The following is a 26,145-nucleotide window of genomic DNA, read 5'->3' on the forward strand; positions in this document are numbered from 1 at the left end:
TGTGAACATATAATTTTATCATATTTCGTATCTATTATTTAAGATAATATGAATTATATATTCAAAAAATAACTTTATGAAATATATCAATTTTATTTAACGAATTCTAAAGTGACAAATCTTTGGTGATTAATATAATATTATCATTTAACTTGATATTATTTTTTTATCCAACACATTACCAACAAAAAATCGTACAAATAAAAAATATATAAAAAGCGAAACCGATAAATGGTTAACCGAAACCGAAAACCGTTTTAAATGATTTGGTGGCGGTTAATAGAAATTAACCGAAACGAACCGCATATATCGTTTTGGCTACGGTTAATGCTAAAAACCGCACCAGACCGTACCATGCACACCGCACAGGCAATGCTGCTCCAAGTGAATGGATTCCTAGAAATTAGCAGATGAACTGTAAGTCAATGTTTGTTTTTGTTCCCACTCCTCTGAATTACAACTGATGACATGAATCTTCATCCTTTTTACTTAATTAGGAAGTAAAGTACGTAAATCATTCTAATGACCTATCTCAAAACAGCAACATGGTGTTTAGAGTTGCCACTTCATATATTCTATTATAATATAAATAACAGTAAAATAAAATGACATTGGTCACTTCAGTAAACTCGCAACTTTGCCTAGTTTATAAATTAAGTTATAATAGTGTCACTGTTTCGTCTACACTAGATTAGTAGATTTAAATACACAAGCTAGCTTTACTGAAACTTTCTTCATTACGTACTAATGAGTATTTTCACAGAGAGCAAAAAATAATAAGGTGAGCTCAGGCGACCTTCTTGATTATTTTCTTTGTGCTCGACTGAAAAGGCCTAAATAATGTCAATGACGCCAGTTTTTGATCAGTATGAATTTACATGCTCAAAATTACCTCTCAAACGCCTTTTGTCACCAGTTCAATGAGGTTTATTATGGCTGCCATAATATGGCACAGTGAAAGTAAATGATGTATAGACGGGTTCAAACTCTCTCACAGATCTTTTGATCTTTTAAATAATTTGATTAGTCAGAATTCATGTTTCGTCAATGTACATACAGTTTTTCAACACTTTGTTGATGGAAGCTACCATCACCTTGATGTTGTCCTAGTTTCTCACTCGTAGATATCATTACCTTGTTTACACACATTTATACATGTCTATAAATATTACTGATCTACCTCTAGCTGATATTGGAGTCTATTGGTCTCCCATGGTTGATCATCGCGTTAGAAATTCATAACAATCATACAGAGCTTCCAGTGGTAACTCTAGCAGAAGTAATCAATGCATCCTTTTAATTGTTAACTTCAGAAGCTCCAGTAATGTTATTGGCTCAAAACTTTTCCGTGAATTGGTAATTAGGCCACAATTTGTTACTGTCCCATTAACATCTAAAAAAATGCTCATTTATCAGTTAGAATTCAGGGTTGGTTGTTGATATGATAACAATATTCTTTAAATTTCATTTCACTGTCAGATTACAATTACGCATAGCCCATGTAATATGCAATTTACATGGAAGAAAATTCTTTTTTCATTTAGTACCTCTACTAGAGTACTGGTTTTGTAGTTTCTCTGTAGATTTGCAAGTTTTTACAGGGAAAGTTGCTTACCTGAACTCTCTTCCTTTTGTGTATTTTCTTCAATAAAAATGAATATCAATATTGTTTAGCCACTTCAAATTTTCTTCCAGTGTGATATTAGTCAATTTTGTGTTTATATCTGTGGAAGAAATAATAAGCATGATCTCAACCTCCAACCTCCAAATCTAAGGGTTTGATGCTGCAGGATGCTAATCGTAGTCAACATGTGCGACAGTGATTCCTGAGGCCTGATTATTGATATGGGAAAAAAAATGCTGCGAGGATAGTCATACTAATGTTTTCTATCATAGCTTCGGAAACTATGATGCTTTTTAAGAGCGGCGCTAGATCAAGACTTTAGCATCTGGAAAACTTGTAACATTGCTGGCCGTAACAAAATAGAAAAATGCAAAGAAACGGAATTGAATAATTCGATCAACAACCACCCGGTGCAACTTTTCTGGCTGTAATGATCCAAATAAAAGTTAATGCATACGATAAACGATAAAAGTGAAGTTATGAGTTGTAAATTATCAGCTTAAGGCTTTAATCTTGATTCATCTAGCTATCGATATTAGAAAGCACGGTATCTTGCCAAAGATCCCGTGTCTTGTTTTTTGGTACTTGTTCACGTTTTAGACTGAATCCGGTGGGATCACACACTGGGACCGCATTTGAAATGGATGTGCAGTGCCAACAAGAATGGAGAAGTGAGGTTTATTGGCTTGCTCTGAATCTGGGCACCTTTATTTCATCTTGTTCTTGAAAATGTGGTTCACAAAGAAGAGCAACACAACTCACTCACACATATGCCATTGTCTTTTACTTGAGAGCATTATGGCCCTTGCATCTAAAGCCACCAGCCCACAAAAAATTGTCACATTTTGAAAAGTACTCCCTTTTTTGTGCTGTATAGTTTTCAGAATATATCATCGTTTCTCTCTACTCCCCTTTCTAGTCGCCCACTTATGGTTTTTTCCTTGATATTTTACCACAATTACGAGATGGTTATAAATTTTGAAAATTAGAATTATTTAATTATAATATCGATTTATAATTAATCGGACAATTTTTGACAAATATGAGGTTTATCATCAATTTAGCGAATCGATCAAATATTTTTAATCAATTTATCAATGATTTTTGAAAAATCGATTGTTTAACGTAGGGTTCATCTTGTATCGACAAAAAATTAATATTCAACTTAAAGTGATGAAGGAGATACCGCTAGATTAAGAAATCTTGATGATTTTTTAATTTGATAAAATTTTTGCATTTTACAAAAAACTCTTTTTAATTTTTTTTATTAGAATTCCCTTTTCTATTGTCTTGTCTCAAATTTTTGGAGGAAAATACTCCCTCAGTCCAAAATATAGGACGCTCAACTTTTTACACACATCTCAGTATATTTTAAATGTCTAGCTAAAATTATTATTTTTAATTTTTTTCCTAAACTAAAATATATATGTTATATTTTAATTTATAAAATAATTAAAAAATATTAATTTTAACTATAATTTTAAAGCTCTTTAAATTACGTAAAAAAAATCAAATGTCATGAACAATAAAAACAGAGATGGGCTTGTACTGTGTATTTGCAGTTTTGTTGCGCCCATGTAGGTTTTGTTTGTGAAACTTGCCTTCCTAATGTTTGTCATTTGCATGTGGAATTTGAATTTAGGAATACTCGCTTTAAATTAGTACGCAAGTACCCTTGAAGGAAGTGGAAGCTGTGCAAAAGTGGGAGTAGCATCCTATCTTTGTTGAAATGATTTCCTGACGATGCATAATTATTACTTGCGACACTGGTCTGGTCAGTCATCAGTACAGCCATCCAGTCAATATTGCAACAAAAACCCCACGTAACCATACGAAAAATGTACTTAGCGTCTAATAGGGTGGAGTGCGGTTCTATTGGGGTAAATTTGTCATCAAAACTGGGATTTAATTAGATTGGTTTCAGTTTTAAAACCGCATCACTCAAAATTAATAACACAAATATGAGTACTAGAATTTTTAAATAAACAAATTACAAGATACATTTGTTGCCAAATAAGAAACTACAAAGTTTTCAATAAAATAGGTTTACATTTGTATTCAGTAAAATCATAATTCAACATCTAATACTCGTTTGAAAAATTTTAAAATAAGTAACTTATGATTTAAAATCAATAATTAACTTATAAGTGATAAGTTGATAAATACTTATAAGTTATATAAGTGTTTAGATAATTTTACTTATAAGTCAGAAATTTTATTACTTAAATAAATTAAAATAAATACTTTTGAAATATAATTATCTCAACTCGTGAGTTTTAAATTAGAAAAATATTCACAAACATATATTTTAAAACAAAAGTTAATAAAAAACGAATAAATCAAAATAAGTTGAGAAAAAATATGTCTGTACCAACATTCCACTTATCAGCTTAAAAGTTATTTATTCGACTTATAAGTTGGGTCGACAAACAGTCGTCGATAAGTACTTACGGGCTTATAAGTCGATAGGCTTATAAGCTGTTCGCCAAACATGCCACTAATTAAAACACATTTGCTGCTTTTGACAGAAGCTGGAACAACACAGCAGTAGTGAGTAGGGCCGAGCAAAAAATTGGGAAAAAAACTGAAATCGAAATTGAAACTGAAACCGTTAAAATTCGATAAAAACCGAAATGTTTAAATCTGAACCGAAATCGAAACCAGAATATTAAAAACCTAAACAGAAACTGGTTTGCGGTTTCGGTTATACGTTGCTACTGAACCGAAAAAACCCGAAACTGATCCGAATTATTAAAATTGATAAATAAATAATATATTTATATAATATAAATTTCTAAAATTAATACATACATACATATATATATATATATTATAAACTGAAGTACTGAACTAATAAAAAGAAAGTTGCAGTCTGGGCTGTTTACAAATTACAATAGGGCTTCCATCCTTTAGCGCCTTCAAACCCTTTTTAGTTTTCAATTTCACTAGTTACTTCAGGAGCTTTCAAGACCTAATCTAATTATAATCCTGTAAGGCTAAGGCAAGAGTAAATCGGCTACACAATACATTCGTGAGTGACTGAGAATCATAAAGCTGAACATTAATGGGTGGAGATGGACCATCGGAGAATCAAACTCCACTACAAGATGAGCCTCAGGCTGAACCGGTAAATATTTCAATTACCAATCCACTTTACACTATGTTCGTAACTATTTGTAATTTCTATTTCTACTAATTTTATAAGTTTTACAAATTTTAGATATATTTGCTTAATTTGTAGATAAATGTGAACTTACAAGATGAAGAAGTAAAACGTAATGATAAACCAGATGAAATATATGAGGGTAAAAAGGGCTCAGAAGCATGAGATTTTTTTGATATAATTACGGGGTGTGCGGTTGGTAAAGAGAAAGCTAAATGTAGATTATGTGGTATAATGATTGGATGTTACTCTCGAAATGGCACATTCGCAATGATGAATCACTTGAAAAATACATGTCCTAAATCATTACTTCAGAAAAATCTTGATAAATTGCAAAACACTTTGTAATTTGAAAAAATATCAAAGGAAGACAAATTTGGCACCATTAAAAATCACACATTTAATCAAGAGAGATTAAGAAAAAAAGTTGTCATATTGTGTGTTGAAGACAATCAAACTTTCAGGATTGTAGAACATGAAGGGTTTAGAGAGTTATTGAATGAGGCGAAACCAAGATTTAAGATTACAAGTAGATGGACCGTTGCTAGGGATTGTCTTAAAATATATGGAGAAGAGTTAGTAAAATTGAAAAAGAGTTTCGCCTTTCAAAGAGTTTCATTTACAACGGGTACTTGAACATCCGTACAAAACATTAATTATATGTGCCTTACGACTCATTAGATTAATGATGATTGGAAGATGTGCAAGAAAATTTTAAACTTTTCTCAAATCGGAAGCCATAAAGGGGTTGCCATAGGAAAGATGCTACTTGATTTATTTGCACAATGGGGGAAGGATCATATATTCACCATCACATTAGATAATGCTTCTTATAATGATAAGGCAATTTCACATTTAAAGAAATTTCTTAGAGGATCAGAAGTTATATTGGAGAATAAGTTTCTACACATGCGATGTTGTGCTCACATATTAAATTTAGTGGTGAATGATGGTTTGAAAGAACAACATGATTCAATTTCTAGAATTTGAAATGCAACTAGATATGTTAGGTCTTCACTGTTAGGTAATTAATACAACACAAAGGGGGTGAATGTGTTTTGGATTATTTTTAAGCTTTTTGAACTGTTATGAATATGGTGGACAAAGTAGTCTAACTTGTAGAGATAAAGTGTTTTAAATAGTAAAACATAAACATAAACACACTATCTTCAAAACTCACCAAATTTATATTAAAATCAAGTATGTCTTGTGTTGAGTGGCATTTATGACACTTATTTATGCTATAATAAACTTTAAATTGATGTATTTGTACTCAAGTTGTTAAGTGTTTTAATGTGTTTTCTAGTGTTTTTGCATTTCAAGCATTATTTAGGTAATCAGGTGAATTAGCATTGTTTTGGTGCTAATTTGGTGTCCTAGTGGTGTTGGAATAAAAGCTCGTGGAAATCCGGCTCGAAGCAGCAATATTTAAGAAGAAATCTGAGTTTTTCCCAGAAGGACGGCGCGCCCGCGCCGGGGTTCCAGAAGTACAGCGCGCCTGCGCCGTGATAGCGCGCGCCCGCGCCGATGCCGAATTCAAGAATCCTGTTTCTAATACAATTCTAAAAGGGAAGGCTTCCAAATTATTTAGGGCTGCTATATATATTCATATTAGGTCGTTTTAATAAAGAGAGGGACCAGAGCGCAAGGAGAAGACGCAAGAGACCTTTAGCACAATTCAACAAAGGCGAAGACGATATAGTTTATTCTTGTGAATCTTTGTTTTGAGTTGTAATATGGATGCTTGTTTCTTATTTTGTTGAACCTATACTCTTATTTGTACTTGGTTTAATTATTCATATAGAGACTACGTTTTATATATCATGATTTCATCGAAACCCACGTTGATGATGAGTCCGATTATGGGCTAATCGTTATCGCAGGGTTCTAGCAGATTTATTTATGGATTTCTTTAGTTAAATTGTTTTGATGCCTTAGTTTGTGGTGATTGTATGTGATAGGGAATAAATAAATCCTGATTACGTAGTTAATGTTGTATTAATTACACATGATTTGGGTTGCAAGGCCTAATAAGAAGATGTATGATATTCAGATCAAAAAAGTTAACACATTGATCAGGCCTGATGGACCAGATCAGGCCTGATGGAACAAAGAAGGCCCAAAACCCTGAATATTAATTATTTTCGTAATTAATTAATATGAGAAAAATCAGCTATTAAGAAAAGTCCCAATAAGGACATAAATCCTTATAGATTGGCCTCCAAGGAACCTCATGGGATAAGGAATCAGCTTCCTACTTTCTAGGACTCCAAAGTCCATTCTAATTCTGAGACTTGCCCACCAAGTCTCCTAACCCAAGTCCAACTCTAGGACTCCCAACACCTATATAAGGGGTCTCACCCCACAAATCAGAACTACGTTTTTGACTTGATCCTTGGCAATCAACAAGGTACGTAGGCATCTTGTTAAGGCAGATTGAGTCACGAAACACAAGAGCAGTCGAATCGAGCCTCGAAGCTCACGTTCCTTAGTAATAAATACAGCAATTATATATCTTAGTTTTTAATCCATAACATTTGGCGCCGTCTGTGGGAAAGCACAACAACAACCATGGCGAGAACACGGAGAACAATTAGAGCTCTTGAGGAAGGAACACCATCGGGGACAACCCAAGTGATTTCGTCAACCATGGAGATACCTCCTCATTCAACTTATGTAGCCACCCAAGGAGAAGCCCAGATAGGGGGGTAACTCAACCTCAGCCACAAGGGACGATTCCCTCGGCTATTCAAGGTACGAATCCCCAAGTTCAACAACTACATGCACCTGTGAATTCTCGACCCATCGGGTACGAGTATTCAACTGTTGTGACTACTAACCCCCCTTATGGGATGCCCCTTTACTCCGAGGTTGAAGAAAATGGACACGCTGGACGGAGTGAAGCACGAGGGCGATCGCCCCCATACATACGAGGTTTGGCTCTTATCCCTGAGGATCAGGAATTTTCTGGTCCTTACACTGAGAGAGACTCCGAATCTTCGGATGATGAAGTAGCCCCAAGAAGGAGACGTGCTGGTAAAGAGCCGATAGCTGATGGTAGCCAACGTCCTAGAAGCGCCCAATAGACATATCCCTAAGAAGTGCAGGAAAGGATCAGGGCTCACGAGGCTGAGATTCAAAGGCTGAGGCGCGACTTGGAGGCGCACCAGACCACCAGACCCCCACAACATCCTAGGGGGAGAAATCCTCCTCCTATCATAGACCTGGATGGTCCAATACAGAGAAGGGTTGTTGTCCCAAGGACTGATCCAAGCAATCTTCTTCCGCTTGGAGATCCTGATGATCCTACTCCGCCCTTCACTGAAGAAATAATGAATGCCCATATCTCAAGGAAGTTCAAGATGCCAACCATCAAAGCTTCTGATGGTACGGGAGATCCCGCTAATCATGTTAGGACATTCTCTAATGCACTGATGTTACAGCCCGTGAATGATGCTATTAAGTGTCGGGCCTTTCCTCAAATCCTGTCGGGTATGGCTCAAAGGTAGTATAGTCGTTTGCCCCCAAACTCTATTGGGTCGTTCAGAGAATTAAGTCAGGCTTTTATTAAACAGTTCATCAGTGGGAGAGTGCATGAAAAAAGTTCAGCATCCCTCATGAGCATTGTGCAGGGAGCGAAGGAATCCTTAAGAGACTACTTGAATCATTTTACGAAGGAAGCTTTAAAAGTCCCGGACCTTGATGACAAGGTTGCTTTGATAGCACTGCAACAAGGAACTAGGGATAAGTTTTTCAAGATGTCCTTGGCCAAACACCCCCCTGAAAGCATGTTGCAGCTCCAGGATAGGGCAGGGAAGTACATCAAGGTGGAAAAGAGCATGAGGAAGACCGTAGTGAATAATGAACCCACTGGAGGCAAGAAGCGGAAAACTGACCTGGAATATATCGCTAAGGACAAGTATCCTAGAACCGAGCAAAACCCTGATTCAACCCCCAAGAAGGGAGGACCTGGGCAAAAGTTCACTGAATATGCTAAGCTGAATTCTCCTAGAAGCCAGATCTTGATGGAAATCGAGAAAGATCGAGATATTCGTTGGCCTAAGCCCTTGAAGGCTGATCCTGCCAAGCTAGATAAGGGCAAGTATTACAGATTTCACAAAGATGTTGGTCATTACACTGATGAGTGTAGACAACTGAATGATGAAATTGAGTTCCTCATTCAAAAAGGAAGATTGAACAAATACACTGGAGAAGGAGGGGATATGAATAACAATGGAAGAAAGAACTTTGAAGATCATAGGAGGGACCAAGAGGATCAGGGGTGGAATCCCCAGCCTAGAGGACCGATTATAAATGCAATTTTTGGAGGGCCGCGACCTCGAGGGCCTGTGATAAACACAATCTTTGGAGGACCAACTGCTGCTGGATTATCCAGGAACTCCAGAAAAGCATATACTAGAGAGGTTATGCATATTGTTGGAGAAGCCCCGAAGAGGTCCAGGACAGAAGTGATATTGGCTTTTGATGATTCTGACCTAGAGGGTGTGAAATTTCCTCATGATGACCCGCTGGTCATAACACCGATAATAGGAAATAGCCCGGTCAATAGAGTCCTTGTGGATAATGGTGCTTCAGTGGATATCTTGCTCCATGACACCTTTCTAAGGATGGGATATAACGACTCCCAATTGACCCCAACCGACATGCCGATATATGGATTTGCGAGAGTAGAGTGCCCCATGGAAGGAATAATCAAGTTGCCAACCACCATAGGTCAGGAACCAAGGCAAGTAACACAGATGTTGGACTTTGTGGTGGTAAAGGCTAGTTCAACTTATAATGCTATCATGGGGAGAACATGGATACATGACTTCAAGGCAGTCCCTTCTTCCTACCATTCAGTTATAAAGTTTCCCATCCGGAATGGGATTGGAGAAGAGAGAGGAGATCAAAAAATGGCTAGAAGCTGTTATGTAGCCTCTTTGAGGGGAGATGGAGTTGGGGGGCAGGTTCTTCCTATTGAAGATATGGATATCCGAGAGAATGATGAGAAAAGAGGAAAGCCAATAGAAGACTTGTTTCTTTAGCCCACCAGAATCCTGAGAGGATGACTTTCATTGGAGCCACACTCGAGGAGCCCCTTAGAGGAAAGTTGGTGAAATTTTTGCAAGAAAATAATGATGTGTTTACATGGTCAGCAGCTAATATGCCAGGCATAGACCCGGAACTGATTACTCACAAGTTGAATGTGGACCCAAATCGGAAGACTGTGAAGCAAAAGAAAAGAAACTTTGCTCCGGAAAGGCAAGAAGCTATAAAACAGGAGGTTGAGAAGCTCTTAGAGGTTGGTTTCATTGAGGAGATATAGTTTCCTGAATGGTTAGCAAACCCTGTAATGGTGAAGAAGGCCAATGGAAAATGGAGGATGTGTATAGACTTCACTGATCTGAATGATGCATGCCCTAAGGACTATTTTCCGTTGTCAAGGATTGATACTTTGATAGATGCCACTGCTGGGCATGAGATGCTGAGCTTCATGGATGGATTTAGTGGATACAATCAGATTAAGATGCACAAGGATGACATTCCAAAAGTATCATTCATCACTGACTTTGGTGTTTATTGTTATCTTATTATGGCATTTGGTCTTAAGAATGCAGGAGCCACCTATCAAAGGTTGGTAAATAAAATTTTTAAGGATCTTATTGGCAAGACTATGGAAGTCTATATTGATGACATGTTAGTCAAGAGTCTAGTAAAGACTGATCATATAACCCATTTGAGGGAAGCTTTTGAGGTCCTGAGGTACCACAAGATGATGTTAAATCCTACGAAGTGTGCTTTCGGAGTAGGATCTGGAAATTTTTTGGGATTGATGGTCTCCAAGAGAGGGATCGAGCCCAACCGTGATAAAATAAAGGCAATCCCGGACATGGAGCCACCAAAAACTGTCAAGGATGTTCAGAAGCTCACAGGAAGGGTTGCTGCACTGGGACGATTCATCTCCAAGTCAGGAGATAAGTGTTTGTCGTTCTTCAAGTCCTTAAAGAACATTAAGGATTTTATATGGAGTGAAGAAAGCCAGAAGGCATTCGAGGAGTTAAAGAAATATATGGCCCAGGCCCCGTTGTTGGCCAAGCCAGCTTTGAATGAAGTTTTATAATTGTACCTGGCCGTTTCAGAGAGTGCCTTGAGCGCTGTATTGGTTAAGGAGGAACTGAAAATCCAGAAACCCGTATATTATGTCAGCAAAATTCTGCATGAAGCTGAGTTGAATTATTCAACTATTGAGAAGTTTGCTTTAGCCTTGGTGATGGCTTCAAGAAAGTTACGTCCTTACTTTCAGGCTCATCAAATTGAGGTGCTAATAAATCAGCCCCTGAGAAATATCATTCATAGTCCCAAGGCTAGTGGGAGGTTGATCAAGTGGGCAATAGAGCTGGGAGAATTCGACATCAAGTATAAGCCACGAACGACAATTGTTGTGTATATGTTGTGTACTTGATGATTGCATGAACAAAACACCTTGGTAGATTTTACTTAGTAAAATTATGTAGCACTCGATGGATAGATTTATAGTCCTGACGGATGACTCATTATAGTCCCAACGGATGATGACTTATTATCCATCGAGTGAGTAGCTTATGTAACAATAAGTCTGTAGCAGATTTCTGCATACACCATTGTATAGATTCTGTAAGTAGTATTCAAGTCATGTTGACTTTAACTAGATATGCAGAATAGGTTGATTAATTGTACATAAATGATGTCTTGTAATTCTGCATAAAATGAAATGAAGTCAAGTGCCAGATTGCTACCCGACGGATAAACTACAATGAAGTCGATAGATGATCAACTAGACAACCCGACGGATGATCAATGACTCGACGGATGATCATGAACCCGACGGATAAAGAATTCAAATATCTGTTGACAGTGACAACACAGTCACATGCGTCGAGTGGATGCAAATGGAATGTGGTAGCCTATTCAACTGGGTTTTCGAGAACAAAGAAGCATTGCCATTTCCATGCTATTATGAAGATATTCAAAGATGTTGGAATAGAGTAATGAAGTAGCATTGTAATAGACTAGATAGTTTTGTTTTATTATCCTGTCTCATTACTTTATAATCTTGATGATATATAAACCAAGATGTAGCAACTAAGAAACTATCGATCTAAGCAACATAGCAGAGAAACATTTGTAAGCAGAATTCTTAGCATTTCTATGTAGCCTTAGTTGTTCAACTGTTGTAAGCAGCTGTGAGCATTTTGCACACAGGGTTCTCTCGATATATAATATATATCTTTGGTGGAATCATTCAAATCCACCATAAAGTTTTTAAAGACTCCTGTTTTTTAATTACTTGTGATTTGATTCATTTAAGTTTTTATTTCGCATTGTGCTGATCAATTCACCTATATATATATTTGAGTTAGGACATTTTTATTTCAAGAAAAAGTTTCAAGAATTCCATTCAACCCCCCTTCTGTAATTCTTGTTATATTGTTAAGGGACTAACAATTGGTGTCAGAGCAAGCTCTTAACTTACAAAGAGTTTAAAGATCAAAACAATACAGCAAGATGAACAAGAAGGATATTGGAGTCAAGATCCCTTTTCTGGATAAAGATAATTAACATCATTGGAAGGTAAAGATGAATCTTCATTTGCTTTCTCAAGATGAGGCCTATGTTGACTGCATAGAAAGAGGCCCTCATGTTCCAATGAGAGCTGCAACAGGAAACGAGCCATCAATTCCTAAGCCAAGGCATGAATGGTCTGATCCTGACATTGAACAAATCAGGAAGAATAAAAAGGCCATGAACATCCTGTTTAATGGAGTTGATGGTGATATGTTTGACAACATTATCAACTGCAAAACTGCCAAGGATGTTTGGGATACAATACATATCATCTGTGATGGCACTGAGCAAGTTAGAGAAAACAAGATGCAGCTCTTGATTCAGCAATATGAGCATTTTCATAATGAAGAAAGTGAGTCTCTCACTGACATTTTTAGTAGGTTTCAAAAACTACTAAATGCTCTAAAGTTGCATGGAAGGGTCTATCAGATAAAGGACTCCAATCTGAAATTCCTTAGAACTCTTCCAAAGGAATAGAAACCAATGACAGTCTCATTAAGAAACTCATAAGAATATAAGGAGTTTATTTTGGAGAGACTGTATGGCATCCTGAAAACTTATGAGCTTGAAATAGAGCAAGATGAGAGGATGGAAAGAGGAAAGAAGAAAGGAGGATCCACTGCACTAGTTGCTGAGTTGGAGAAAGAAAAGGAAGTGAAGATGGAAGCCTGTTGAATCAACTTCAAGGGTCTGTGAGAACAAGGGCAAGGGGCTTGCAGTAGAAAGTGAAGATTCTTTGAGCCAAGATGACATGGAGGACACTGATGAACACCTAGCATTTCTTTCCAGGAGATTTGCCAAGCTCAAGTTCAAGAAGAACTTTGGAGTAGCCAAGCCAAATAGAAACATGGCGGATAAATCAAAATTCAAATGTTTCAAATATGGCTTGGCAGGGCATTTTGCCAATGAGTGTAGAAAGTCAGATTCCAGCAAGAAAAAGTTTGAGCCTGAGGATTATAAGCAAAAATAATTTAAACTGCTCAAACAAAAGGAAAGGGCTTTCATAACATAAGAAAATGACTGGGCAGCAAATGGTTTGGATGAAGAAGAAGATGTCAGCTATGTTAATCTAACCCTAATGGCCAAGTCTAATGAAATAGAGACAAGCTCTTCAAGTAATCAGTTAATTACTACAAACCTTGCACATTTATCTAAAGCCAAGTGTAATGATGCCATAAATGACATATCTACAGAGTTATATCATTTGCGTGTTACACTTAAATCTCTTACTAAGGAAAATGCTAAAATCAAGGAAAACAATTTGTTTTTGAGTGAGAGAAATAATGTGCATGAGTCTCAGTTCATTGACTTTGAAAAGTTAAAAATTGAGTTTAAGATTGCCAATGAGAAATTAACTAAGTCCTTGAAGAAAGAAGAAATTTTGAAGAAGCAGCTCGAGCGTGAATAAGAGGTGATTAAGGCATGGAAAACATCCAGAGATGTCCATGCTCAAATCACCAAAGTTCAAGGAATTGAGTCTTTCTGTGATACAACCTGGAAAAAGAACAAAGAAAAATTATAACCAAATTTGATAGATGGAGTGCTGACAGATGTAGACTCGACGAATGATGAGGATCATCCATCGGATAACAAAAAGGGTTATCCATCGAATGATGAAAATCCTCATCCGTCGGCTGTGAGCAAGCCCATTAGTAAAGCCAAACTTGTTAAGCTGAATGAGAAGTATAGGTCTGTTTCCAAGAACTTTGTTTCAGGAGAATCGAGTCAGGTTAAGAAAGGGAAAAAGGCTAATGTTGGTCACATGACTGTCAAACAGTTAAGTGACAGACTTGAAAAGATTGAGGTAAAAACAGAGACTAAAAAGAAAAATAATAGAAATGGTAAAGTAGGGATTAACAAACACAATAACTACACACCTGATAAATATGCTCCTAGAAAAATCTGTGTTAAGTGTGGTAGTGTAAATCATTTGTCTGTTAATTGCAAATCTGCCATGCCTACTTCCATGTCTGTGCCACCTTAATTTCCTAACATGAATGCCATGCCTCCCATGCTTATGAATGCTATGTCTACACAGAATATGAATGCACAGTTTGCTAACATGCCATTTGCACCTAATCCTTATTATGCTACATTTAGTATACCACAAATGCCATTTAGCATGCCTTACTGGAATAACATGTTTACTAACAGCATGCCATTCCCTGTTGATTATAATATGCATAATAATTCTGTTGCAATGAATGGTTTTAAAGGTCCAACTCAAATGACCAAGGATGAATCGGATATCCCTAAGTCAAATGAGATAAAGCCTAAAAAACAGAAAAAGAAAGCTAACAAGGCAGGACCCAAAGAAACTTGGGTACCAAAATTAACTTGATTTGATTTTGATGTGTGCAGGGAAACAGAAAGAATATTTGGTACTTGGATAGTGGTTGTTCAGGACACATGACTGGTGATTCTACCTTGCTCACAGAGTTTAAGGAGAGAGCTGGCCCTAGTATCACTTTTGGAGATGACAACAAGGGTTATACTGTGGGATATGGCTTGATTTCAAAGGACAATGTCATCATTGAGGAGGTTGCCTTAGTGGATGGTCTCAAACACAATTTGTTGAGTATCAGCCAGCTTTGTGATAAAGGCAACTCAGTAACCTTCAACTCAGAAGCCTGTGTTGTGACTAATAAAAGAAGCAACAAAGTGGTTCTCACTGGTGTGAGAAAAGGAAGTGTGTACCTAGCTGATTTCAATTCATCTAATGCAGAATATGTTACTTGTCTTCTCAGTAAAGCAAGTCAGGATGAAAGTTGGCTATGGCACAAGAAGCTATCCCATTTAAACTTCAAGACCATGAATGAGCTAGTAAAGAAAGAACTGGTTAGAGGCATTCCTCTAGTGGAGTTTTCTAAGGATGGACTGTGTGATGCCTGCCAAAAAGGGAAGCAGATTAAAGCATCATTCAGGAAGAAACTTGATTCAACAATTGAAGAGCCTTTGCAACTGCTTCACATGGATTTGTTTGGACCAATCAATGTGTTGTCCATCTCAAGGAAAATATTTTGCCTAGTAATTGTAGATGATTTCTCAAAGTTCTCTTGGACATATTTCCTAAAGTCTAAAGATGAGGCTAGTGAAGTCATCATCAATCACATAAGGCAAGTCAATAATCATCCTGATTTCAAGGTTAGAAGAATCAGGAGTGACAATGGAACTGAGTTCAAGAATTCTGTCATGAGAGCATTTTGTGAGGAGAATGGGATTCTGCATGAATTTTCAGCAGCAAGAACTCCACAACAGAATGGAGTAGTGGAAAGGAAGAACAGATCACTTATTGAAGCTGCAAGGACAATGCTTGAAGAATCTAAACTGCCAACCTATTTCTGGGCTGAAGTTGTAAATACTGCATGCTACACTCAGAACATTTCTCTGGTTAATCAAGCTAGATGCATGACTCCCTATCAATTGTTCAAGAACAAGAAGCCAACTCTAAATTTTCTTCATGTCTTTGGCTGCAAGTGCTATATTATGAGAAATCAAACTGATCAAAATGGAAAGTTTGATGCTAAAGCAGATGAAGGAGTTTTTGTTGGATATGTTGTTAGTAAATCATATAGAGTCTACAATCTAAGAACCAATATTGTTATGGAATCAATACATGTTGTGTTTGATGATAAAAAGATTGAAGGACTAAAAGATGGAGATTACCATGAGAGCCTCAAATTGGATAATGTGGAGATGGTTAGTGATGACAGTGATGATGAAAGTGATCAAGAAACAGTGTCTAAGGATAATACAGATAAATCTACTACTAATGAAGCACAAAACTCAACATCTGTCAAGTTGTATAATGCTTCATCCGTCGGGAGGCAATTTGTGTTATCCAGTCGCGAGACAACCAGCTTCATCCGTCGGTACTCAAAATTCACCATCCGTCGGGTTATCAAAAGGAGCAGGAATTCAAGATAGATCACCTATAGAAAGTTCCCCTTTCTCAAATCAAAGATTCATAAACTCAGGGGGAGTTTCTAATAATCAAAACTCAATCACACATCAAGACAACAATGAGGTTTCTTCATCTAGAGCTAATCCACCTCAACAAAGAAAATGGACAAAAGATCATCCCTTTGAGCTTATTATTGGTGATGTTTCTTCTAGAGTTCAAACAAGGGAGAGCAACTCAAGAAGAATGTTTATACAGTAGCTTTCTTTCCAAGGAAGAGCCAAAGAAGGTAGAAGAAGCTTTGTTGGATCCTGATTGGATTTTAGCTATGCAGGAGGAGCTAAACCAATTTGAAAGGAATAATGTATGGAAGCTGGTGCCCAAGCCTAAAGGAAAGAATCATACACCAAATGGGTATTCAGAAACAAGATGGATGAAAATGGCATAATAGTCAGGAACAAAGCTAGATTGGTTGCTAAGGGCTATTGTCAACAAGAAGAAATAGATTTTGATGAAACATTTGCTCCTGTTTCAAGACTTGAAGCCATCAGAATCTTTTTAGCCTATGCAGCCCATGCCAATTTCAAGGTCTATCAAATGGATGTCAAAAGTGCCTTTCTGAATGGAGATTTGGAGGAAGAAGTCTATGTCAGTCAACCTCCTGGTTTTGAAGATCCAAATTTTCCAGAACATGTCTATTATCTATTGAAAGCACTTTATGGACTGAAGCAAGCAACTAGAGCCTGATATGACACTTTATCAAAGTTCCTTTTGGAAAATCACTTCACAAGAGGTATTGTAGATAAAACTTTATTTTTCAGAAATGTTAATGGCTCTAGTATACTTGTTCAAATTTATGTAGATGATATTATTTTTGGCTCTACAGATGAGAAACTTTGCAAAAAGTTTGCCAAACTGATGCAAAGTAAGTATGAAATAAGTATGATGGGATAACTGACTTACTTTCTTGGTTTACAAGTTAAGCAAATTAGTGATGGAATATTCATTAGTCAAACTAAATACATTTTTGATCTTTTAAAGAAGTTTGATCTAGTGGATTGCACATCTGCAAAAACTCCCATGGCCACTGCAACTAAGCTTGAATTAAACACTACTGAAAAGTCTGTGGATATTTCAAGTTATAGAGGCATGGTTGGCTTACTTTTGTACTTAACAGCCAGTAGGCCAGATATAATATTTGCTACATGTTTATGTGCTAGATTTCAGGCGGATCCTAGAGAATCTCACTTAATAGCTATTAAGAGAATTTTCAGATATCTCAAGGGAACACCAAAACTTGGCATTTGGTACCCTAGAGATTCTGGTTTTGATCTAACTGGTTATTCAGATGCAGATTATGCAGGTTGTAGAATTGATAGAAAAAGTACAACAGGAACCTGTCAATTTCTAGGAAACAAGCTTGTGTCCTGATTCAGTAAAAAGCAAAATTCAGTTTCTACTTCTGCAGCTGAAGCTGAATATATTGCTGCTGGTAGTTACTGTGCACAAATATTATGGATGAAAAATCAATTGCTAGACTATGGTTTGCAAGTTGAGAGGATTCCTATTTTCTGTGATAACACAAGTGCAATTGCCATCACTGAAAATCCAGTACAACATTCAAGGACAAAGCATATAGATATCAAGTACCATTTCATAAGGGAACATATAATGAATGGTACTGTGAAGCTACATTTTGTTCCAGGTGAGAAGCAGCTTGCAGACAATTTTACCAAGCCACTGGATGAATCCACCTTTTCAAGGTTAGTAAGTGAGTTAGGTATGCTTAATTACTCTTAAATCTATATGAGTTAATTTGCAAGTTGAAATGCAGCCAGAAATTTAATTGATTTTTCAGTCATAGATGAAATTTTGGCTAAGTCAAAATTTACATCTCGACGAATGATCTTTATCCATCGAGTTTGATCATCCGTCGGTATATTATTTGCTAATAAAAATCAATTATTTTTCTGGAATATTTTATGTCTCGACGGATAACAATTTATCCTCATCCGTCGAATTGTCTTAATCTAAGCCGTTAATTCCCTGTACATTATCCATCGAGTATACTTACAGTTTTTAAGCATAACACGATGGATAATGGATGGAATTTTTACAGTTTATTTTTAAACGGCTATTTTTGGCAATTTCTATTGGTTACTTTATTTTACTTTATTATTTTTATCAGTTATTTTTGAGATAGTATAAAAGCTTATTTTATTTCAATCGCTTTTCTTTTATCATTCTCAATTCAACTGCTCTAATTTCATTCTCTCTCAAAGCACTTACTCTCTTTCTCTTCAAGCTCTTATTCTCTAACAACGGCACCTGTTGTTAAGATTATGTCTCAAACTGGGTTCATTTATGAGAAGAACAATTTCACTGTACTAGTGAACAAGGGTATTCAACATTCTGGTGATTATCACAAGATGATGGACTTTGTGAAGAATTGCAAGCTCAATTACGCCATGCTAGAATCACCCACAATCTTTTGTGAAGTTGTTGAAGAGATGTGGACCACTACTACCTACAACTCTACAGATAAGACCATCACACTCACAATTAAAGATAGAGAATTTTGTATCAATAGTGATGTGATAAAAGCATGTTTCAAAATTCCTAATGATAATGTGACCTCACCACACACTGACACTGATATAATCAATATGCTTAATTCCATGAACTATGCACTTCCTACTTCTAAACTGAGTGACATTAGGAGAATGGGTCTTAGGAAAGAATGGAGTTTCATGTGTGATGTAGTTACAAAGGTTTTCTCAGGAAATATCAGTAATTTTGATTCAGTGAATATTTCCATGCTTAACATGCTTTACATGCTAGTTATAAATAAGTATTTTAATTTTAGTGACCTTGTTTTGTTTGAGTTAGGTTTTAAACTTGGAGAGTTAAATAAAAGAGGCAAGAATGTGTATTATGCTAGATTTCTTATGATGTTAGCTAACAACCTTTGTGAAGAGATTGTGCTTGAGAACCCTAACAACAAATTAGATTGTTGGGTTCAAGAGAGCAGGCTCATTGCAGATTTGAACAGGGCCAATCATCACAAGGATGTGCCAACGTTCTATTTTCCTGTAATGCAAGCACCTCAGGTAAGTGAGGTAAGTTCACCTATCCCTACAACTATTCCAACCTCAACACTTTCTTTGAGTTCAAGTGTGATTGTGGCAACTGTGTCAATGACCAAACAGTTGCCTACCCAAGCTACCAAACCTACAATTATTTCAAAATCCAAATCAAAGAAAGCCCCCTCTGGTATCTCCCAAAAGATGCCAGTTGAAAAATCCACTAAAGCCAAAGAGAGGAGTGTGAAGGAGGGTAAGTTAGGTGAGGGAAGGGGTGAACATAAAAGAAACCCTAATAATAAGGATGGAGAGTTGAGTGGATCCCAGCCTAGCCACACTACAGTTTCCCAACAAATTGCAGTAGCTTAAAAAGGATAAAAGCTCATTTCTAGCTGCATCCTCCCAAAAGGATGTAGTTATTGAACAAAGCTCTCAACCAAGAGCACAGGCCAAGAGGGTTAGGGACACAAGCTCACCCCAGACTTATGCCAGAAAGAAGAAGTCTAAAACCCTTGGGGATGCACAGGGTACACACATTGTGCAAACTGGTGCTAAAGACACGGTCACTGCACCTTCACAAATTCAGTTTGATGTGGCTCCAATAAATATGGAGTCACAGCCAAAATCTCTAGTTATAGAAGTACCTCAAACACCAAACTCACCAACAAATTCTTTGGATGTGGATATAATAAACACATCAATTCCTGATTCCCCTTCTTTAACTCTGTTGGGGAAGCCAAAATCTAGTGCAAGTGAGCATCATCTTTTAAATGATTTGTTGGCTCACTTGCTAATTCTTTCAGGAACTGTTGTGTCATTTGTGCCTAAAGTATCTTCAATCAACACAGAGTCAACAATAGTTTCTATTCCCAGCTCATTCATTTCTACTCTCTCGACGGATATTGCTCATCCATCGAGTAGTGATTGTATCCCGACGGATAAGCTTGACAGCAGTTATCCGTTGGATAGCAAAACCACTCATTCGATGGATATCACTCATCCGTCGAGTATCTCTGCACAGCTTCAAACTTCATTTATTTCAAGGGCAGAAGATTTAGTGGTTGTACAGTCACTCTTAGGATTGAGAGAGAAGAGTGTTTTGAGTGAGAGTCTGGGTTGCTCCCAGGAAAAAGGAGAGGAAATGAGTGAAACTCTGCAATCCATTTCTTCAGGATTGGCAAAAGAGAGTGAGAGGAGTCCCACCTTAGTAGGTGAAGGTGAGGGTGTGGGGATGGGGAGCCAGGGTGAGACCCTGATGCAACAAAAGAGAGAAAACGAGAGAAATACAGGTACTGGAGCTATAAGGATGGATGTCATTGCTAGTGAGTCAATGAATGTCCAGGATGCAGACAGAGAAGGACTATCTCATCATCCTAAAGCTGTTATAGATTCCACTTCCCTTGATGCTGAGGCATTTACTCACCGTGTTCCAGCTTATCAACTTCTAGCTGAACAGGGCAATGACAATGCAGAAAGGATGCTGAATTTGGTGCATACCACACAGTCTATGATGAGAGCTAAGGATGTCATCACAACTTTTCCTTCTACAGCTGATGATGTGGACTATGAAACTGGTGGTTCAGCTGATTTCTTTGGTGATGTGAGTGGGGATAGTGAAGATGAAGCAATGGACATATGGGGAGAAGTAGGATCAAGTTCAAGATCAGGTATGCCATCATGGGCATTCTCAAAGCACTGTGATGAGCATTACTTCAAGACAACCCTGATCCAACTAATCAACCAGACAAATACTGCTCTTCAAACCACTTCTAATGCCAGCACCAAGAAGCTCCTTCAGGCACATCTAGCCTCCCTGCAACTTCAACAAATCCAGGGCTTCCAGCATGCTAGGGATGTAAACACCATGAAGGGTGATATTGAGGAGATGAAGAAAGCTATTTCAGACATGATAGATTCTAAACTTCCAGAAGCTACAATGCTTGACATAAAGAGGCAATTAAGGAAAAATTCTGATATGTCAACCAAGATAGATGCCTTTGATACAAGAATGTCATCCATGGAAGCATCTTTAACTGCCATTCATCTTCATCAAGCCCAACAGACAGATCTACTTCAAAAACTGGTGGCTGCTCAAACCTCCTCCTCTACTCAACTTGATGATAACAAAAAGGGGGAGAAAGGACCAAGTGAGGGGGAGAGGCTTCAAATTCAAATCAGTAAAGTAATTGTGCCTTCAATTACTATCTCAAAGCCATCAGTTACAGATAGTATAGATCTGATCAATGCAGCAGCAGCCAACATAAGAGCAGCTGATAAGGAAAAGTTGAGTTTAGTCAACTGGGAGAAGATTGATGAGGAAATACAGAAGAAGTTTGAACTTGTAAATGAGCCAGTTAAGTCAGCCATCCATCACTCTCAAGTCAAGCAAATAAGTGTGAATGAGATAAGTATGAACTATCTGGAAAGAGGACAACCTTCTTGCATCAAATCTCCAAAGGCTGAAACAATTCTGAAACCAAGGGTAAATTATTCAAAATCATCATTGAAGAACACTTTGGATACTGTGTATGAGACACCTAAGCCTGATGAGAAGAAACTTCTATCAAGATCAATTATTTTCTACAAAGATCCAGCTGATTCAGCTTCTAAAAGGAGAATTGCCAAGATTTTCAGGAATGGGAAAGAAATTTGTGTGGTGGTTGGACATCCTCAATTTGCTCAAGAAAAGAGCGAAGAAAAGGCTAGATTGAAGCAGAAAAAGAAGCAAGCTGCTCTGGATGCTAAAAAGACTAAATAAAAGAAAGAGCAAATTGCTGTCTTGGCCAAGCTACATGTTATAAATTCATCACAACAAATTCCTTATCAGCCATCTGAAATTTTTGAATCAAAGAAGCAAGTTGAACAACTGAAGAAATCTCCAAGAATCAAGGTATTGGCTAAAAGAACTAAAAGGAAATTGGATATTGTTGACAAGGAATTGGAAGATCAATTTCCTAAGGAATCCACACCACCTACATCTCAAGCATCAAAGCCCTCTGTGGTATTTATAGATATCAGGGTGGTGGATCCCTACAGGAATATTCATGGTGAACCTATTGTGCCCAAGGATGAGCCAATAGAATGGGAGAACGTACCAATTCCTGACTTCAATCTACCAATCCTTAGCAAGCTAAGAAGAACAAAGTCAAGAGCAGTCAAGAAAGTGAAGTTGTCACCTCTCAAATCCAAATCTCTAGTCAAAGATCAATCCAAAGTCAATAAGGGAGATTACATGTACTTGTGTGACATCAAAGAATTTTCTGATCTAAACCTCTATCTAGATGAACTAGATGAAGTGAGATGAATTGATGCATACAGAAACCTACCTGAAAGGTTAGTGTTCAAGTACAAAGGGGGAAAGGATATTCAGTGGCCACTTCATAAGATCCTTCAAGAAAGCCAAGTTGTACTGATTAAAGTTTATTCATCCTTCAAGAAGAACTTCAGGTTCAATATTACTGCAAGAAGATTGGTACTGAAGAAGATTGAAGAACTAAGGAGTGTTAAAGCCAAAGATGCACTCCCAAAGACTCTAATCATCCCTTACACAGGGAGAAGAGTGCATCTAAGGCCCTACTGGCTGATGGAGTTCATGGATGACAAAGGTGTGAGAAGATTTTTCAGATTAGAAGACCAATTGAGCATCTCTAGCAATGAGACTCTTTTGGAAATACAAGGAAAGCTAAATCTCTCAGAATCTGATGAACTGGAATTCCACAGGCAGCTCCAAAATCAGATTGAAGAAAATAACAGAAAGCTTGGAAAGAGATCCAGACCTTCAAGGAACTAAATAATACTGCTCAGGCTAGAAGAGCATCTTGAAAATGACTGTGAGCAAAAACTTTGTACATTTTATTAATTGAAGCACTTTTCAGTAATATCTACTTTCTTTTAAAGTTATATTTTTAGGGTGTTTTTTTCTCATCAAGTATCTCTTAATTTATGGCTACAATTCCAGTAGACATAAATTGGGGGAGATTGTTGTGTATATATTGTGTACTTGATGATTGCATGAACAAAACACCTTGGTAGATTTTACTTAGTAAAATTATGTAGCACTCGACGGATAAGATTTATAGTCCCGACGGATGACTCATTATAGTCCCAACAGATGATGACTTATTATCCATCGAGTGAGTAACTTATGTAACAATAAGTCTGTAGCACATTTCTGCATACACCATTGTATAGATTCTGTAAGTAGTATTCAAGTCATGTTGATTTTAACTAGATATGCAGAATATGTTGATTAATTGTACATAGATGATGTCTTGTAATTCTGCATAAATGAAATGAAGTCAAGTGCCAGATTACTACCCGACGGATAAACTATAATGAAGTCGACGAATGATCAACTAGACAACCCGACGGGTGATCAATGACTCGACGGATGATCATGAACCCGACGGATAAAGAATTCAAATATCTGTTGACAGTGACAACACAGTCACATGCATCGAGTGTATGCAAATGGAATGTGGTAGCCTATTCAACTGGGTGTTCGAGAACAAAGAAGTATTGCCATTTCCATGCTATTATGAAGATATTCAAAGATGCTGGAATAGAGTAATGAAGTAGCATTGTAATAGACTAGAAAATTTGTTTTATTATCCTGTCTCATTACTTTGTAATCTTGGTGATATATAAACCTAAGATGTAGCAACTAAGAAACTATCGATCTAAGCAACATAACAGAGAAACATTTGTAAGCAGAATTTTTAGCATTTCTCTGTAGCCTTAGTTGTTCAACTGTTGTAAGCAGCTGTGAGCATTTTGCACACATGGTTCTCTCGATATATAATATATATCTCTGGTGGAATCATTCAAATCCACTAGAAAGTTTTTAAAGACTCCTGTTTTTTAATTACTTATGATTTGATTCATTTAAGTTTTTATTCCGCATTGTGCTGATCAATTCACCTATATATATATTTGAGTTAGAACATTTTTATTTCAAGAAAAAGTTTCAAGAATTCCATTCAACCCCCCCCCCTTCTGTAATTCTTGTTATATTGTTAAGGGGCAAACAGCAATAAAAGCCCAGGCATTAGCTGACTTCGTGGTGGAATGCACCATACCCAACCAAAAAATCGGGGGGCAGGAAGATACCATACCTCAAGATAAGGAAGTTGATAAGGGGGACACGGAAAAGGATGATAAGGAGAAAGAATATTGGGTTCTCTATTTTGATGGAACATCAAAAACAAATTCGAGTGGAGCATAGTTTGGTTTTACAAAGCCCCGATGGGTTCTTGATTGAGTATGCCATGAAGTTAGACTTCTCGACCATGAACAATGAGGCAGAATATGAAGCTCTGATAGCTGGCCTCGGCCTAGCAGGGACACTTAGAGTCACGAACTTAAAAGTCCGTGGAGATTCGAAGCTGGTCGTATCCCAGGTAAAGGGAGAGTTTGAGGTAAGGGAAGATACGATGGCTAAGTATGTCCTCCTAGTAAGGGCTGTGATGACCCAATTCGATGAATTCCATGTTGAGCACATTCCAAGGGAGGAAAATGCCAAGGCAGATGCATTATCAAAGTTTGCTTCATCTGAGATAGAAGAAAGTTCAGGAAGTGTATACTTCCGTGTTTTGAAGTCACGGAGCATCGATGTTAAGCTTGTAGCTCCTATAGGCCTGGGGACGTCATGGATAGATCCCATTAAGGCCCACATTCAAACCGGTTGGTTGCCAAATGATGCTACTGAAGCACGGAAGTTAGCTGTTCGAGCACTAAGGTACTTTTTGATAGATGGGATTCTGTATAAAAGATCTTTCATGGTTCCTTACTTAAGGTATCTCAGGCCCGATGAGGCACGCTTGGCTCTTGAAGAAGTACATGAAGGCATTTGTGGGCAACACTTGGGGGGCAGGGCCTTGGCTCATAAGATAATCCGTTTAGGCTTCTATTGGCTAGAAATGATGGCTGATGCCAAAAAATATGTGAAGAAGTGTGACTGCTGTCAGAAGCATGCACCGGTCGTTAGACAACCCCCTGAGATGCTGACCTCTATCAACTCACCCATCCCCTTTGCTATGTGGGGAATGGATATACTTGGGCCTTTCCCCATGGCCACGACACAAAGGAAGTTCCTGATTGTAGCCATTGATTATTTTACTAAGTGGATTAAACCCAAACCCTTGGCCAAGATCACAACTAAGCAGGTTGCACGATTCCTGTGGGAAAATATTATGTGCCGGTATGGAATTCCCCGCATCCTAGTCACTGACAATGGGACACAATTCAACAATGAAGAATTCAAGAAGTATTGTGAGGAGAATGAAATCGAATTACGATTCACCTCTGTGGCTCATCCGCAAGCCAATGGGCAGCCGAAAAGTGGCAAATCGGATAATCCTGGATGGACTAAAGAAGAGGATCGAGAAGTCGAGGAATAACTAGGTGGATGAAATACTCCCAATACTATAGGCCTATAGGACTACCTGTAGAATCACTGACTGGAGCAACTCCCTTCATGTTAGCATATGGGGCAGAAGCAGTTGTTCCTGTAGAGATATCACGTTCCTCCCCCAGGATTCAAGCTTTCAATGCTGAGGAAAACGAGGAAGGGCAAAGGTTAGCCCTGGATCTAATTGATGAAGTGCGAGATGATGCACATGCGAAGATAGTGGAATATCAGAAAAAAGCTTCGTTATACAACAACCTAAGGGTTAAAGAAAGGTTTTTCAAACAAGGTGACTTAGTCTTGAGGAAGGTGGAAGCTTCTGGTGTAGGACAGAAAGGGAAACTTTCCCCAAACTGGGAA

The 26,145-nt window shown here is 37.6% G+C and overlaps 1 pseudogene; it reads left to right on the forward strand.

Annotated features, from left to right (window-relative positions):
* Positions 1-4,688: 4,688 nt before the first annotated feature.
* Positions 4,689-26,145, forward strand: part of LOC141714412 (uncharacterized) — a 153,531-nt pseudogene continuing 132,074 nt past the window's right edge.

This window comes from Apium graveolens, chromosome 3 (genome assembly GCF_009905375.1).
Source record: "Apium graveolens cultivar Ventura chromosome 3, ASM990537v1, whole genome shotgun sequence".
Lineage (NCBI taxonomy): Eukaryota > Viridiplantae > Streptophyta > Magnoliopsida > Apiales > Apiaceae > Apium > Apium graveolens.